The sequence below is a fragment of the Engraulis encrasicolus genome, chromosome 4, assembly GCF_034702125.1.
Source record: "Engraulis encrasicolus isolate BLACKSEA-1 chromosome 4, IST_EnEncr_1.0, whole genome shotgun sequence".
Lineage (NCBI taxonomy): Eukaryota > Metazoa > Chordata > Actinopteri > Clupeiformes > Engraulidae > Engraulis > Engraulis encrasicolus.
In genome coordinates, this window is record NC_085860.1 from 7,660,910 (window position 1) to 7,673,628 (window position 12,719).

Genomic DNA, 12,719 nt, shown 5'->3' on the forward strand with positions numbered 1-12,719 from the left:
TGTCAAGTGCCTTCAGATTAGAGAGTGGTGCATGTCTGTAAATAACATCACCATAGTCAAGGGAAGACAGAAAAGTAGCTTCAATTAACTTTTTTCTGCAGAAAACAGGAAAGTGATATTTATTTCTGTGCAGGAAAGATAGCTTTTGTCTGAGCGTAGTGACAAGACAGTCAGTATGTTTCTTGAATGTGAACTTGTCATCTAGCCAGATTCCCAGGTACTTATAATGTGATACTCTCTCAATAACAGACCCATCTAAAGTAGATATATTAAAATCATTTTTCATGCCATGCTTAGATCGAGTAAAGACCATACATTTAGTCTTGCTTACGTTAAGTAGAAGCTTAAGACCAATGAGGGCATTTTGTAGAATATTAAAAGACTCGCTTTCTCTATCTATCTATCTATCTATCTATCTATCTATCTATCTATCTATCTATCTATCTATCTATCTATCTATCTATCTATCTATCTATCTATCTATCTATCTATCTATCTATCTATCTATCTATCTGTCTGTCTTTCTCTTTTAGCTGCTACTTGTATTTGTGGCTCTCCCTCTGCTGCGCTTGGGTACAGATGGTATCTATAAAAACCTGGAGAAGGGAGAACAGTATGACGTGTCTGTGTCTGTGGCCTCTCTCTCTCTCTCTCTCTCTCTCTCTCTCTCTCTCTCTCTCTCTCTCTCTCTCTCTCTCTCTCTCTCTCTCTCTCTCTCTCTCTCTCTCTCTCTCTCTCTCTGTCTCTCCATTCGTTTCCCCTTCCTGTGTGTGAGCGATTGTGTGTGTGTGTGTGTGTGTGTGTGTGTGTGTGTGTGTGTGTGTGTGTGTGTGTGTGTGTGTGTGTGTGTGTGTGTGTGTGTGTGTGTGTGTGTGTGTGTGTGTGAGAGAGAGAGATAGTGTCTGTGTGAGAGAGAGAGGGAAAAAGAGAGAGTGAGACAGAGATAGATAGAGAGATAGAGAGAGAGAGACATCGAGAGAGATAGAGATGGAGAGAGAAAGAGAGACAAACACAAACACACACAAGCAGAAGGAGAGATGTATGCGGGGGTGCGGAGAGAAAGAGCGAGAGTGTGTCTGAGGCACATAGCCAGTACCCAGCATGGACCGTGGCATGACTGGGAGATGCCCATTCGTGCCCACTCTGGTGGGTGCCGGACCCCTGCGTCTGTCAAACAAGCTACTGTGTGTGGAGATGGTCCAAAACGCCTGTGGGATGGCTTGTAGGATGCTGAGTGTGTGTGTGTGTGTGTGTGTGTGTGTGTGTGTGTGTGTGTGTGTGTGTGTGTGTGTGTGTGTGTGTGTGTGTGTGTGTGTGTGTGTGTGTGTATGTGTGTGTGTGTGTGTGTGTGTGTGTGTGTGTGTGTGTGTGTGTGTGTGTGTGCGCGCGCATGCACATTCAGACTTTGGAAAGACCTAGTATGGAAGAAAACGAAACTAAATCAAAGAAACAAATAAGACATTGGTCCAGAAGTACATTAGGGGGATGGGTTTGTGTGTGTGTGTGTGTGTGTGTGTGTGTGTGTGTGTGTGTGTGTGTGTGTGTGTGTGTGTGTGTGTGTGTGTGTGTGTGTGTGTGTGTGTGTGTGTATGTGTGTGTGTGTGTATGTGTGTGTGTGTGTGTGTGTGTGTGTGTGTGTGTGTGTGTTTGTGTTTGTGTGCGTGTGTGTGCGTGTGCATGCGTGCCTGTGTGCACGTGTGTGTGCGGAGCGTGTGCGTGTGCGTGTGCGTGTGCGTGTGCGTGCGCGTGCGTGCATGTGTCCTTATGTGTGTGTATTTCCAACCGACTGGGGGGAGGGGAGTGCTGTGCCTAAGCCTGAATGGACAAACCAAAAATAATATCCAGCCTCACAAGCAGAACAAGTCCTACTGGGGCAACGTCTCACCCAGAGAAGGCACTCCATTGCTTTGCCTTCCCATCCCTTTCCCTCATCACCCCCGGTACTGTGCTAATAGAAATCATAAATGTCAGGCTGCCATTTGTGTTGATTTGAAGAACAACCCACACTGATGTGTATTTAATGTGACAGATTAAGCTTTTTTTTTTTAGTTGGACACGTTCTGTCCTCAATATGTCACCACACAATAGCAATAAAAAAATAGATGAGGAAAATAATAACAGCGAAGTAATTTCTTGCCACCACCAAACTATTTATTATTTTCATGAGGAAATACAAAAAAAGGAGGAGGAGGAAAAAAAGCCTTTGGGCCTTTTCAATTTCGCCTTGGAGATTTCATTAACCTTTTCTCACCGCCATACTCTGTGATGGTGCTGAATGTCCAATGCCTCTGAGACGGAAGCACACAATGCACGCTGGTGCATGATGGGAGACAAGGTGTAAACAAGACTTACTCCTCCGAATATTTTCCTATTATTTCTCCGCCGAGCCACATCATGTCTGTCGGGATGAGAGTATCAGAGGAATACAAATCCCTTATCGCTGGCCAGTCTGCCTGTGTGCAGTGAATGCCTTCATCACAATTCCTTCCATAGTACAGAAAAGGATCATCCCTTGTCATGCATTGTTAGTGTAGCTCTAACAACCTGCCACAATAGACATCAAAACCGGTTACACGTTTTGTATTTGACACTACTCTGATCTTAAGTTCTCCACTGCGCAAGTTTTTTTCAAGAAAAGTTTTCATGCGGAAAAGGAGAACACACACACACACCCACACCCTTTCTCTCACACAAGAGACAACTGACATGGATAACACATAGTCTCATAGATTGAAATACACACACCCATTCTCTCAAACGAGACAACTGACATGTCCATAGTTCCATGGATTGAAATAGGAAGAGAAATATAAACACAAACACACACTGACAAGCCAACTGCCAGAAAACCAAACCATTTAAGCATCAAACATCCAGAACATCACCAGCCAACATGAAAAACCTCTTCATTCACATTCACAAGAATCAGTAAGTCTTCAGCCGGTCCTGCAGGGGGCAGACGAGTAAATGCATCAACCTCACCACAGCACCTGAACTGACTTCCTGTCAAGACTGGGAACTTCCTGTAAGACAGCCATCTTAAAATCAGTTCAACACATGTGCTGGATGAGACAAGACAAAGAAGGAAAAGTTTGTTAACAGCAAAAGATTGAAGAAACAAACGAAACCTACTGAAAAAATAACTTAAAGAATCCCTCAGTGAACTGGTCACACGCAACTGGTAGGATAAAGACTTCTTTTCTTAAACTTACCTTCTGTTGAATTTGAATGAATGAACTTTATCCTGCATGTGTGTCACATGTGCACATGTGAAATGTTTGGTCTCAGTTGACAACTGACTTACCTCATTTTAATGTTAAGAGCTTTAACTTCAATGTTTTCACTTAGTTTGTAGTGTGATAATATGTAAGCTTGAAGAGATAATATGTAATATTTTGATTATGGGCTCAAACATTTTGGAGTGGCAAACTTCATGCTTTATATGGTTAATGCTTTAATCTAGACTCTCCATCTGAGTATATTATTTGCTTAATTTCTAATTTACTTATTACTTGGTTATGCAAGTTGCATTTATTTGAGATTCAAAGCTTAACCTAAAACTTAAACTTAAAGCTTTTCATGCGACTGGCAAGCTTGATACTTAGATGCTACTTCTGTGATTTGCATATAGTCAATTGTAATTACTTGGTAATTAATTAGTAGTGACCATTTTTGTATTTTTTTTTTAGCTTTAATGATTTTGTGTTTGTTAAACTTGAAATAACACTGTTTTCTGTTATATTTTGTGTTAAAGGTTATCAACCTAACTAAGAGCTGGCTGATACCCTGCCTGAAAGACCCCTTCAACAACAAAACCAATCAACAAAAGAACTTTAATAAAAACAACAAAAAGGGGAAAAGCCTTGTTCGAGTTGTTCCTTGCGTGACCTGGCTCTTTTCAAGTTCAAGCACAACTGAGGGAAAATAGAAAAACACACCAGAACTTGACAGTTGATAACCAACGAGACGAGGAAAAATAGACGAAGGATCAACGGCCTCCAGTCGACCTTGTCTACGCGAGGAAAACTGCAATGGCGGAAGACGCAACAGGGAAATCCATCAAACAGCTGAAAACTGTGAGAACTGTGGCAAAGACAGCCTTTACGAAGCAGGCAAACTACCTCGCAAGAGTGACTGGATACCTGATGAAGTCGGAGCTTCAAGCAGAATTCAGGAAACTCTACACACTCTCCAGAGAAGTCAACGACGCAAACGACGGATACAAGCTTGGCCTACTAGCGGAGGCTGACGGAGAGGAAGGCGAGGAGGAGCTGGACTCCAAAGATGAAGCGGACCTTGCTAAGACCGAAGAAGACTGCAAAAGCAGACTGGAAGAAATCAGACACAACCTGCAGTCAAGTCTGTGGTCAAGGTACGCGGAGGAGGAACTCACCTTTGCCATCGAAGAGGCAGAGTCAGCATGTGAGCATGCTCGCGGAATTACTGTGTCCTTCGCCAACAAAGACTCATATGAACACCAAGTGGAAACCGCAAAGCAACTTCTCACAGAGGCAGTGGCTGCATCTAAAGAGTGGGAAGAATGGATACCAAAGGAGAATAAAGCTGAAGTGGATGGCAGGCTAAAAGGGCTAAGGAGGCTGAAGAACAACCTCGTGGCAAAAAAGGGCGAGTTCCTGACCTTGGAGAGAACTGCAGAAGAGGAGAGACGGAATTCAATCATCCAGGCCCAGTCAGCACCTCAGCCAGCCCAGCAACCTATTCTTAAAATAAAGCCCACCAGCCTGCCCAGATTCCATGGCTCAAAAAGGGAATTTTACCAATGGAGAAAAGACTGGGAAAATATGCAGCGGCAAGGCGAACCAACCGGCTCTGCGGAGGCTAAGAAGATGCAGCTCCTGGACAGCATTGAAGACAGGATCTGCAAAGACCTCCGGCTCTCCACATACAAGTCAGCAGAGGAAATGTTCAAGGTCCTGACAAACAGATTTGGAAACAAGACCACCATCGCCCTGGAGATTGTGGAAGAGCTGGAAAAGATCCCAGCTCTGAAATCGCACCAGCCCAGGAAGACGATCGAACTGATCCAGTCTATTGAAAAGGCCTTGAACGACCTCTCAGAACTTGGAAACACTGGAGCCATCAAAAACCCTCTCATCGTCAAGTCGATCGAGAGCAAGCTGCCAGGCATCATGAAGAGAGAGTGGCTAATCTTCATGGTCAATCCAACAAATGCAGTGACCCCAGACAACCACTTTGACAAGCTCCTAACTTACCTGAAAACCCAAGAAGAGGTATTGGAAAGACTTGAACAACTTGGAGTATGTGAGAAGCCAGACAAGTGGCCGGCTGACTCCAAGAAATATGCCTGGACCAAGTCCACAAGTAAAGAGGAATGCGTTGTCTGTGGTGACGAGCGGCATGCTGGAAAGCTCTTCTTCTGCAAGACGTTCAAGGAACTGAAGGTGAAGGACAAGCTGAGTGCTGTGGAGAGTCTGGGAGCCTGCACAAAATGCCTGGAGTGTCATGATGATGACAACTGCAAAGACACTTACCTGTGCAGAAAGCCGGGCTGCAGAGGAAGCCATCACTACCTCCTGTGCCAGCAAGGTGACCCTAAAAAGGACAACAAAGAAACTTCAAAATTAAACACGAGGAGTTACAAACTAACAGAAGAGCAACAACAATTTGTGTCGGAGCTGTCCCCTGAAATGGAAGAAAAGTTTAAAAGGGCCTTCACCAATGTCTCTGCGAGGTCTCTCTGTACCGGCAAAGAAGTAAGTGCAGCACAAGAACTCCCTGTTATCCTAATGCTCCTCAACGTCACCACCAATGCAGGACAAAAGATTGGCACTCTAATCGATTTAGCGTCTGACACAAATTACATTACTCATCGTGCTGCAAGGAGACTCAATCTTAAAAGTGAAAAAGTCACTTTAGTCATTCATGGGGTTGGTGGAATGGCCCTGAAAGTGAAGACAAGAAGATACCATCTCAGAGTGAGAGTGAGAAACCCCAAAGGAACCGAAGGAGCACATGAACTCCTCTGCTATGGCCTAGAAGAAATTGCCAAGGTACACAAACAAGTTACACCCGATCAGTTGAAAAAATTCTTTCCAAAGACCAGCCTGGATGACCTGCACAGGCCAAACCAAATTGAACTACTCATCAGCCATCGAGAGGGTCGTCTTGTACCGCAAAGAGAGAAGGTGGTCGGTGACCTTGTGCTGTGGGACGGCCCACTAGGGAAGACTGTCGGAGGAGCGCACCCGGACCTTTTTGAAAAAGTGGACGTAGCAACACACACATCAAAGACCCACTTCGCGCGATCCATGAGGGTCACGGCTGCGAAGTACAAAGAACTCTGCAATACAAATGGGATCACAGCGGAAACCAAAAGTACTGCAGCCAACAAAGAATTCCTCAACTTTTGGAAATGGGACAGTATTGGAGCAGCTTGTGAACCAAAGTGTGGAGGATGCAGATGTGGCAACTGCCAGCCAGGAGGAAAAGAAATGACGCTGAGTGAGGAAAGAGAACTGGAAATCATCAGGACAGGCCTCACCTACATAAACACTGACGATCACAGCAGTGAATCACACTGGGACACAAAGTACCCATGGATCGAAGATCCAACTTCTCTGCCCAACAACCGAAGTGGAGTGGAAGCCACTTTCCTGAGAACAGAGAAGCAACTCAAAAAAGAGCCGGAGTGGAAAGTGGCATATGCAGCTCAAGTACATGAAATGGTGGAAAGAGGAGCAGCAAAGAAGCTCACCAAAGACACAGTGGCCAACTGGACAGGACCAGTATGGTATGTCAGCCACTTGGTGGCGCCAAATCCACACTCCACCACAACACCTGTACGCCTGGTCTGGAATAGCAGCCAAAAGTTCAAGGGAACAAGCATGAACGATCTTCTGCTGAAAGGACCTGACGTCCTCAATCCAATCCGAGCAGTACTACTCAGGTTCAGAAGAGGTGTGCATGCCGCACTTGGAGACATCAAGAAGATGTATAATTCAGTGTGGTTGGAAGACCTGGAAATGCATCTTCACAGATTCCTCTGGAGGGACACCGAAGGGAGTGAACTTGAGGAGTATGCCATCACACGAGTAAACATCGGTGACCGGCCAGCAGGATGCATCGCTCAGCTGGCCATGAGAGAGACTGCCAAGCTACCCATGTTCATTCACCTGGAGGAGGAGCGCAGGATCCTAGAGGAAGACTCCTATGTCGACGATGTACTTACCTCCCACAATGACCTGAAAAAGCTGGACAAAAATATCACTGGAGTTGAAAAAATCCTGAAAGCAGGTGGATTTGTCCTAAAGCCCTGGGTCCGGTCAGGCCAAAGTGGGAGGGACATGCTCACACCAGAAACACCAGCAAACAGATTCCTTATTCTCCCAAATCAAAGGAGAGAAGAAGATGACAAAGCCCTGGGAGTCGGCTATCTTGTTGAAAGTGACAAACTGTACCCAATGACCTCTGTAAACTTCTCGAAGAGGAGAAAGAAAATGAGAGTGGGTCAAAATCTCCTGGAGGAAGAGGTGAGAGTGAAAACCCCCAAGCCACTGACTAGAAGACAGCTCTTGAGCCAAGTAGCCAGCCTGTACGACCCAATAGGTCTTGTCACTCCTGCAAAACAGAAGGGTGCTATTTTAGTCAGGAGAGCCTTCCAGGAGGCGGGAACCAGCACAGCCAAAGACACCTGGGACAAGCCACTCTCAGAACAGTTGAGGGAAGACGCAACCCAGCTTTTTGAAGAATACATCCGTCTCAGCCAAATAACCTTCCACAGAAGCCTCACACCATGTAACTGGACCAAAAAACCATGGGGGATAACATTCTCTGATGGCAGTGACCAGAGCTACGGAGCCGTGGTGTACTTCAGGTGGGAGACTGCACAAGGCATCGAAGTCAGACTCGTCGAGTCAAAAGCAAAGCTTACGCCACTCGACCAGAAGGGGGAAGCAGTCAAAGCTGAAATCTGTGGCGCTGTCTATGCTGTCCGCTTGAGAAGGTACATTGAGAAGCACACTCGGATGGAGATTGAAAAATGGCTCCACCTGCTGGACAGTCAAACTGTGCTAGGAGCAATCCAAAGAGACAGCTATGGATATCAGACATTCTTTGCAAACAGAGTCGGAGAAATCCAGAAGACCACATCCCCTGATGACTGGTGGTGGATCCAAGGACACCTCAATGTGGCAGACATCATAACAAGAGGTGCATCCCCAGAAGATCTCAAAGAGGATTCTGTGTGGCAGAATGGACCAGACTTCCTGAAACTACCTGTGGAAGAGTGGCCAAAAAAGTCTGCCAAAGATGTTGCAGCCCACGCCAGAGAAGAAATAAACAAGCTTCAAAGGAAGTCCTTCTCAGCAGCTCTGACCAGAGCGCAGCTCAAGAAAGCCACAAATGATGCGACATCTAGTGGTTCAAGTGACCAAGTGCCAGTCACAGGCAACAGAGGCACTGATGCTCGACAAAGCACTGCAGATGGGAAGGGGTCGAGGGCTCAACTCAGAAGACCACCAGCTGGTTCTGCAGTAAAGGAACTGATCAATGTCAGAAATTTCAGCAGCCTGACCAAGATGACCAGAGTTATCGCCTGGGTGTGGAAAGCTGCAATGAAGTGGAAAAAAATGCTGGGCAAAACCCAATCCACAAGTAAACCAAAGTGGGAGGTGCTCTCATCAGAAGAGCTAAAGTCCAGAGCCAAAAAAGCTGTACTTACCATCAGTGAGTATGAAGATGCACAGAGAGACCTCTTCCTCGCAGCACAAGATGGTGCATGCTTCCAAAACACCACCCTCAACAGACTGGCTGTGTACAAAGATGCAGAAACCGGACTCTTGTTGTGTGGAGGAAGATTTCAGATCTTTGATGACGACAAAACTACTGTACCAATCTTACCTTGTGATGCGTGGATATCCTCTCTTCTGGCACAAGAAGCTCACAATGCAAACCACGAGGAAATCGCAGCTACACTCCTGAGAATGAGAAAAAAAGCATGGATCGTAAAAGGCCGGAAACTGGCTCAGAAGATTGTGGACAATTGTGTGAAATGCAGAAAGGCCAGAGCAAAAAAGTGCCAGCAAATCATGAGTGACCTCCCATCCGAACGGCTAACACCAGCCAGGCCGTTTGAATTCACAACATTGGATCTCTTCGGGCCTTATGAAGTGAAGGATGAAGTGAAGAAGAAATCAAGGCTTAAGGTGTGGGGGTTAGTCTTCTGCTGTATGGCATCTCGAGCTCTGCACACAGATGTCGTAAGTGACCAGTCCTCTGAAGGTTTCCTGCTGGCCTACAAAAGATTCACAGCGCTAAGAGGACATCCAAAGAAGCTGTGGTCAGACCCAGGAAAAAACTTTGTGGGTGCCAGACCTGCTCTCAATGACCTGTACACCTTTCTCGACCAGCTGCAATCATCAGAGGTTGAGAATGAAGTCTCCAAGCATGGGACGGAATGGGGCTGGAAACTTCACCCCGCTGATTCTCCTCACCGGAATGGGGCTGCAGAGGCTGCTGTACGCACAGTGAAACGCGCGCTGCACAACCTGGGAGGAGACGGGTGTTTTACCTGGAGTGAGTTCCAAACCTTCCTCTACATGGCTGCAAACCTTGCCAATGAGAGACCCATAGATGCCAGAACTCAGAGCCGAGAAGACTGTGTAGAATACATCAGCCCAAATTCTCTTCTGCTTGGGAGAACAGGACCTAGAGGAGACCTCGGGAGCTTTGACTTTGATGGCTACTCCTACAAAAGGCTAAGAGCAATTCAAACAGAAGTTGACCGGTTCTGGAGGAAGTGGAGTCAGTTGGCGGGGCCCAATCTATTCATCAGGAGCAAGTGGCACACAACACACAGAAATGTAGCCACAGGAGACATTGTCTGGCTTGCCGACCAAAATGCACTGAGGAGTCAGTACAAACTGGCTAGAGTCATCAGTGTCAACCCTGACAAGAAGGGCATTGTCAGAGATGTTCATGTCCGAACCTTCCCCAGCTACCCAGTCTCAACCATGAAATCTGACCAAAGGTCAACAAGAAAACCTCTAACAAAAATCCCCTCTACAATTCTGCACAGGGATGTACGACGGGTCATTGTTCTGCTACCCATTGAAGAACAAGTCACCACCAAGCAACAATCAACAACAAACGAAAAGAAAACAAACACTTACCATCACCAACTCTTGTGACCTCTCTGGGTTCTAGAACCGAGAGGTCAAGTGGGAGGTGACAAGCCAACTGTCAGAAAACCAAACCATTTAAGCATCAAACATCCAGAACATCACCAGCCAACATGAAAAACCTCTTCATTCACATTCACAAGAATCAGTAAGTCTTCAGCCGGTCCTGCAGGGGGCAGACGAGTAAATGCATCAACCTCACCACAGCACCTGAACTGACTTCCTGTCAAGACTGGGAACTTCCTGTAAGACAGCCATCTTAAAATCAGTTCAACACATGTGCTGGATGAGACAAGACAAAGAAGGAAAAGTTTGTTAACAGCAAAAGATTGAAGAAACAAACGAAACCTACTGAAAAAATAACTTAAAGAATCCCTCAGTGAACTGGTCACACGCAACTGGTAGGATAAAGACTTCTTTTCTTAAACTTACCTTCTGTTGAATTTGAATGATGAACTTTATCCTGCATGTGTGTCACATGTGCACATGTGAAATGTTTGGTCTCAGTTGATAACTGACTTGCCTCATGTTAATGTTAAGAGCTTTAACTTCAATGTTTTCACTTAGTTTGTAGTGTGATAATATGTAAGCTTGAAGAGATAATATGTAATATTTTGATTATGGGCTCAAACATTTTGGAGTGGCAAACTTCATGCTTTATATGGCTAATGCTTTAATCTAGACTCTCCATCTGAGTATATTATTTGCTTAATTTCTAATTTACTTATTACTTGGTTATGCAAGTTGCATTTATTTGAGATTCAAAGCTTAACCTAAAACTTAAACTTAAAGCTTTTCATGCGACTGGCAAGCTTGATACTTAGATGCTACTTCTGTGATTTGCATATAGTCAATTGTAATTACTTGGTAATTAATTAGTAGTGACCATTTTTGTATTTTTTTTTTAGCTTTAATGATTTTGTGTTTGTTAAACTTGAAATAACACTGTTTTCTGTTATATTTTGTGTTAAAGGTTATCAACCTAACTAAGAGCTGGCTGATACCCTGCCTGAAAGACCCCTTCAACAACAAAACCAATCAACAAAAGAACTTTAATAAAAACAACAAAAAGGGGAAAAGCCTTGTTCGAGTTGTTCCTTGCGTGACCTGGCTCTTTTCAAGTTCAAGCACAACTGAGGGAAAATAGAAAAACACACCAGAACTTGACACACACTAAGACATGACATGCTGCAGCTAACATGGCACGAAGAGAGAAGCCTAAAAAAGAGAAGGAGCAGACTAAAAGCCTAAAAAAAACACCCACCTTCACACACTGCTCAGGGAGTATATAGAGGTTAAATAGGAGGGTTAGAGAAGACATACAGAGGAGTGGATGGAGACCATGGGTGCGTTCCGATATGCAACCTTACGTCCTCCACTTGTGCTTGTGGCCTCACGTTTTGCTGGTGCCCCGCCTCCGTGGAGAAAACAAATAAGTTTCCCCGCTGTCAGGCTAGCCAAAACAATTTTTGGGGGACTATTCTTCATTCACCATCCAGTTTGCAAATGAGAAAATGACTTTACAATTGAGCTTTTGCAAGATATTGAAATATAATACTGTTGTCAGTGATGTCATCATGACATATTACTTCCTGGTACGAGGCCACAAGCACAAGTGGAGGATGCAAGGTCGCATATTGGAACGCACCCCATATATGTCAAAGGGGAGGTGAGTTGCAGATAAAAGAGAAGAAGGTCAAACTCAAAAAGGCGGCGGAGAACTAAGGCAAAGACTAGATCTACATCTGCTACATCAGAGAGAAGCAGGGCTGCTTTTCGGCATTCCCCTTTACATCCTGGGATGCTGTTTTGACATTCCAGATATAGCTCGGGATGCATTTGGGAGATGGCAAAAAAAACATGGCATGCAATGATGAAGGTGACCCTGGACAGCACAATCTGTACTACTAATGAATGGAGAGAGAGAGAGAGAGAGAGAGAGAGAGAGAGAGAGAGAGAGAGAGAGAGAAAGGAAGAGACCGCTGCAAATTGTGAACTGTGATTGCGTTCAAAATGTACTCCATATTAGTGGCTTGTTTTGTTGACATGCATGCAACAACATCAAAACATCTAAATTAATATTAATGATTTTCATCAGAGCCAGACTTTGAGGGGGCCTCATCCTCGACACACAGAAGATTATTCCATAAATCGCTTGCTAATTGGAATAGAGCTTAAGCTTCCTTTCTAGCTCATTGCCTCACTTCTGCTAACTCAATTACAAGTTTTGACATTCAATAAAATGGCGCAATGTGGGGAAAAAGAAATCAAATTGTAATGTGGCAGAGTTCAATGCGAGACAGCAAGGTCAAGAGATTTGGGCTGTCTTCTGACAGCACAGTGAGTAATGAGGGGGCAGATGAGATGCGGGACTTTGTAAATGAGCTGGTGAACGAAACATGCATTTCCACTAACGGAGGGAGAAATCGTGACTACTGTATATGTGTGACTGCAGTGGGGAAACGAGATGCGTTCACAGAGATTAGGGGGGGTGGAATCCCCCCCAAAATACAGGAAATACAGGAGTAGGCAGTCAGAGAGAGGGGGAAAAAGAAGAAG

The 12,719-nt window shown here is 45.0% G+C and overlaps 1 protein-coding gene across 1 annotated transcript in view; it reads right to left on the reverse strand.

Annotated features, from left to right (window-relative positions):
- Window positions 1-12,719, reverse strand: part of brsk2a (BR serine/threonine kinase 2a) — a 334,316-nt gene that overhangs the window by 26,741 nt on the left and 294,856 nt on the right. The window lies entirely within an intron of this gene.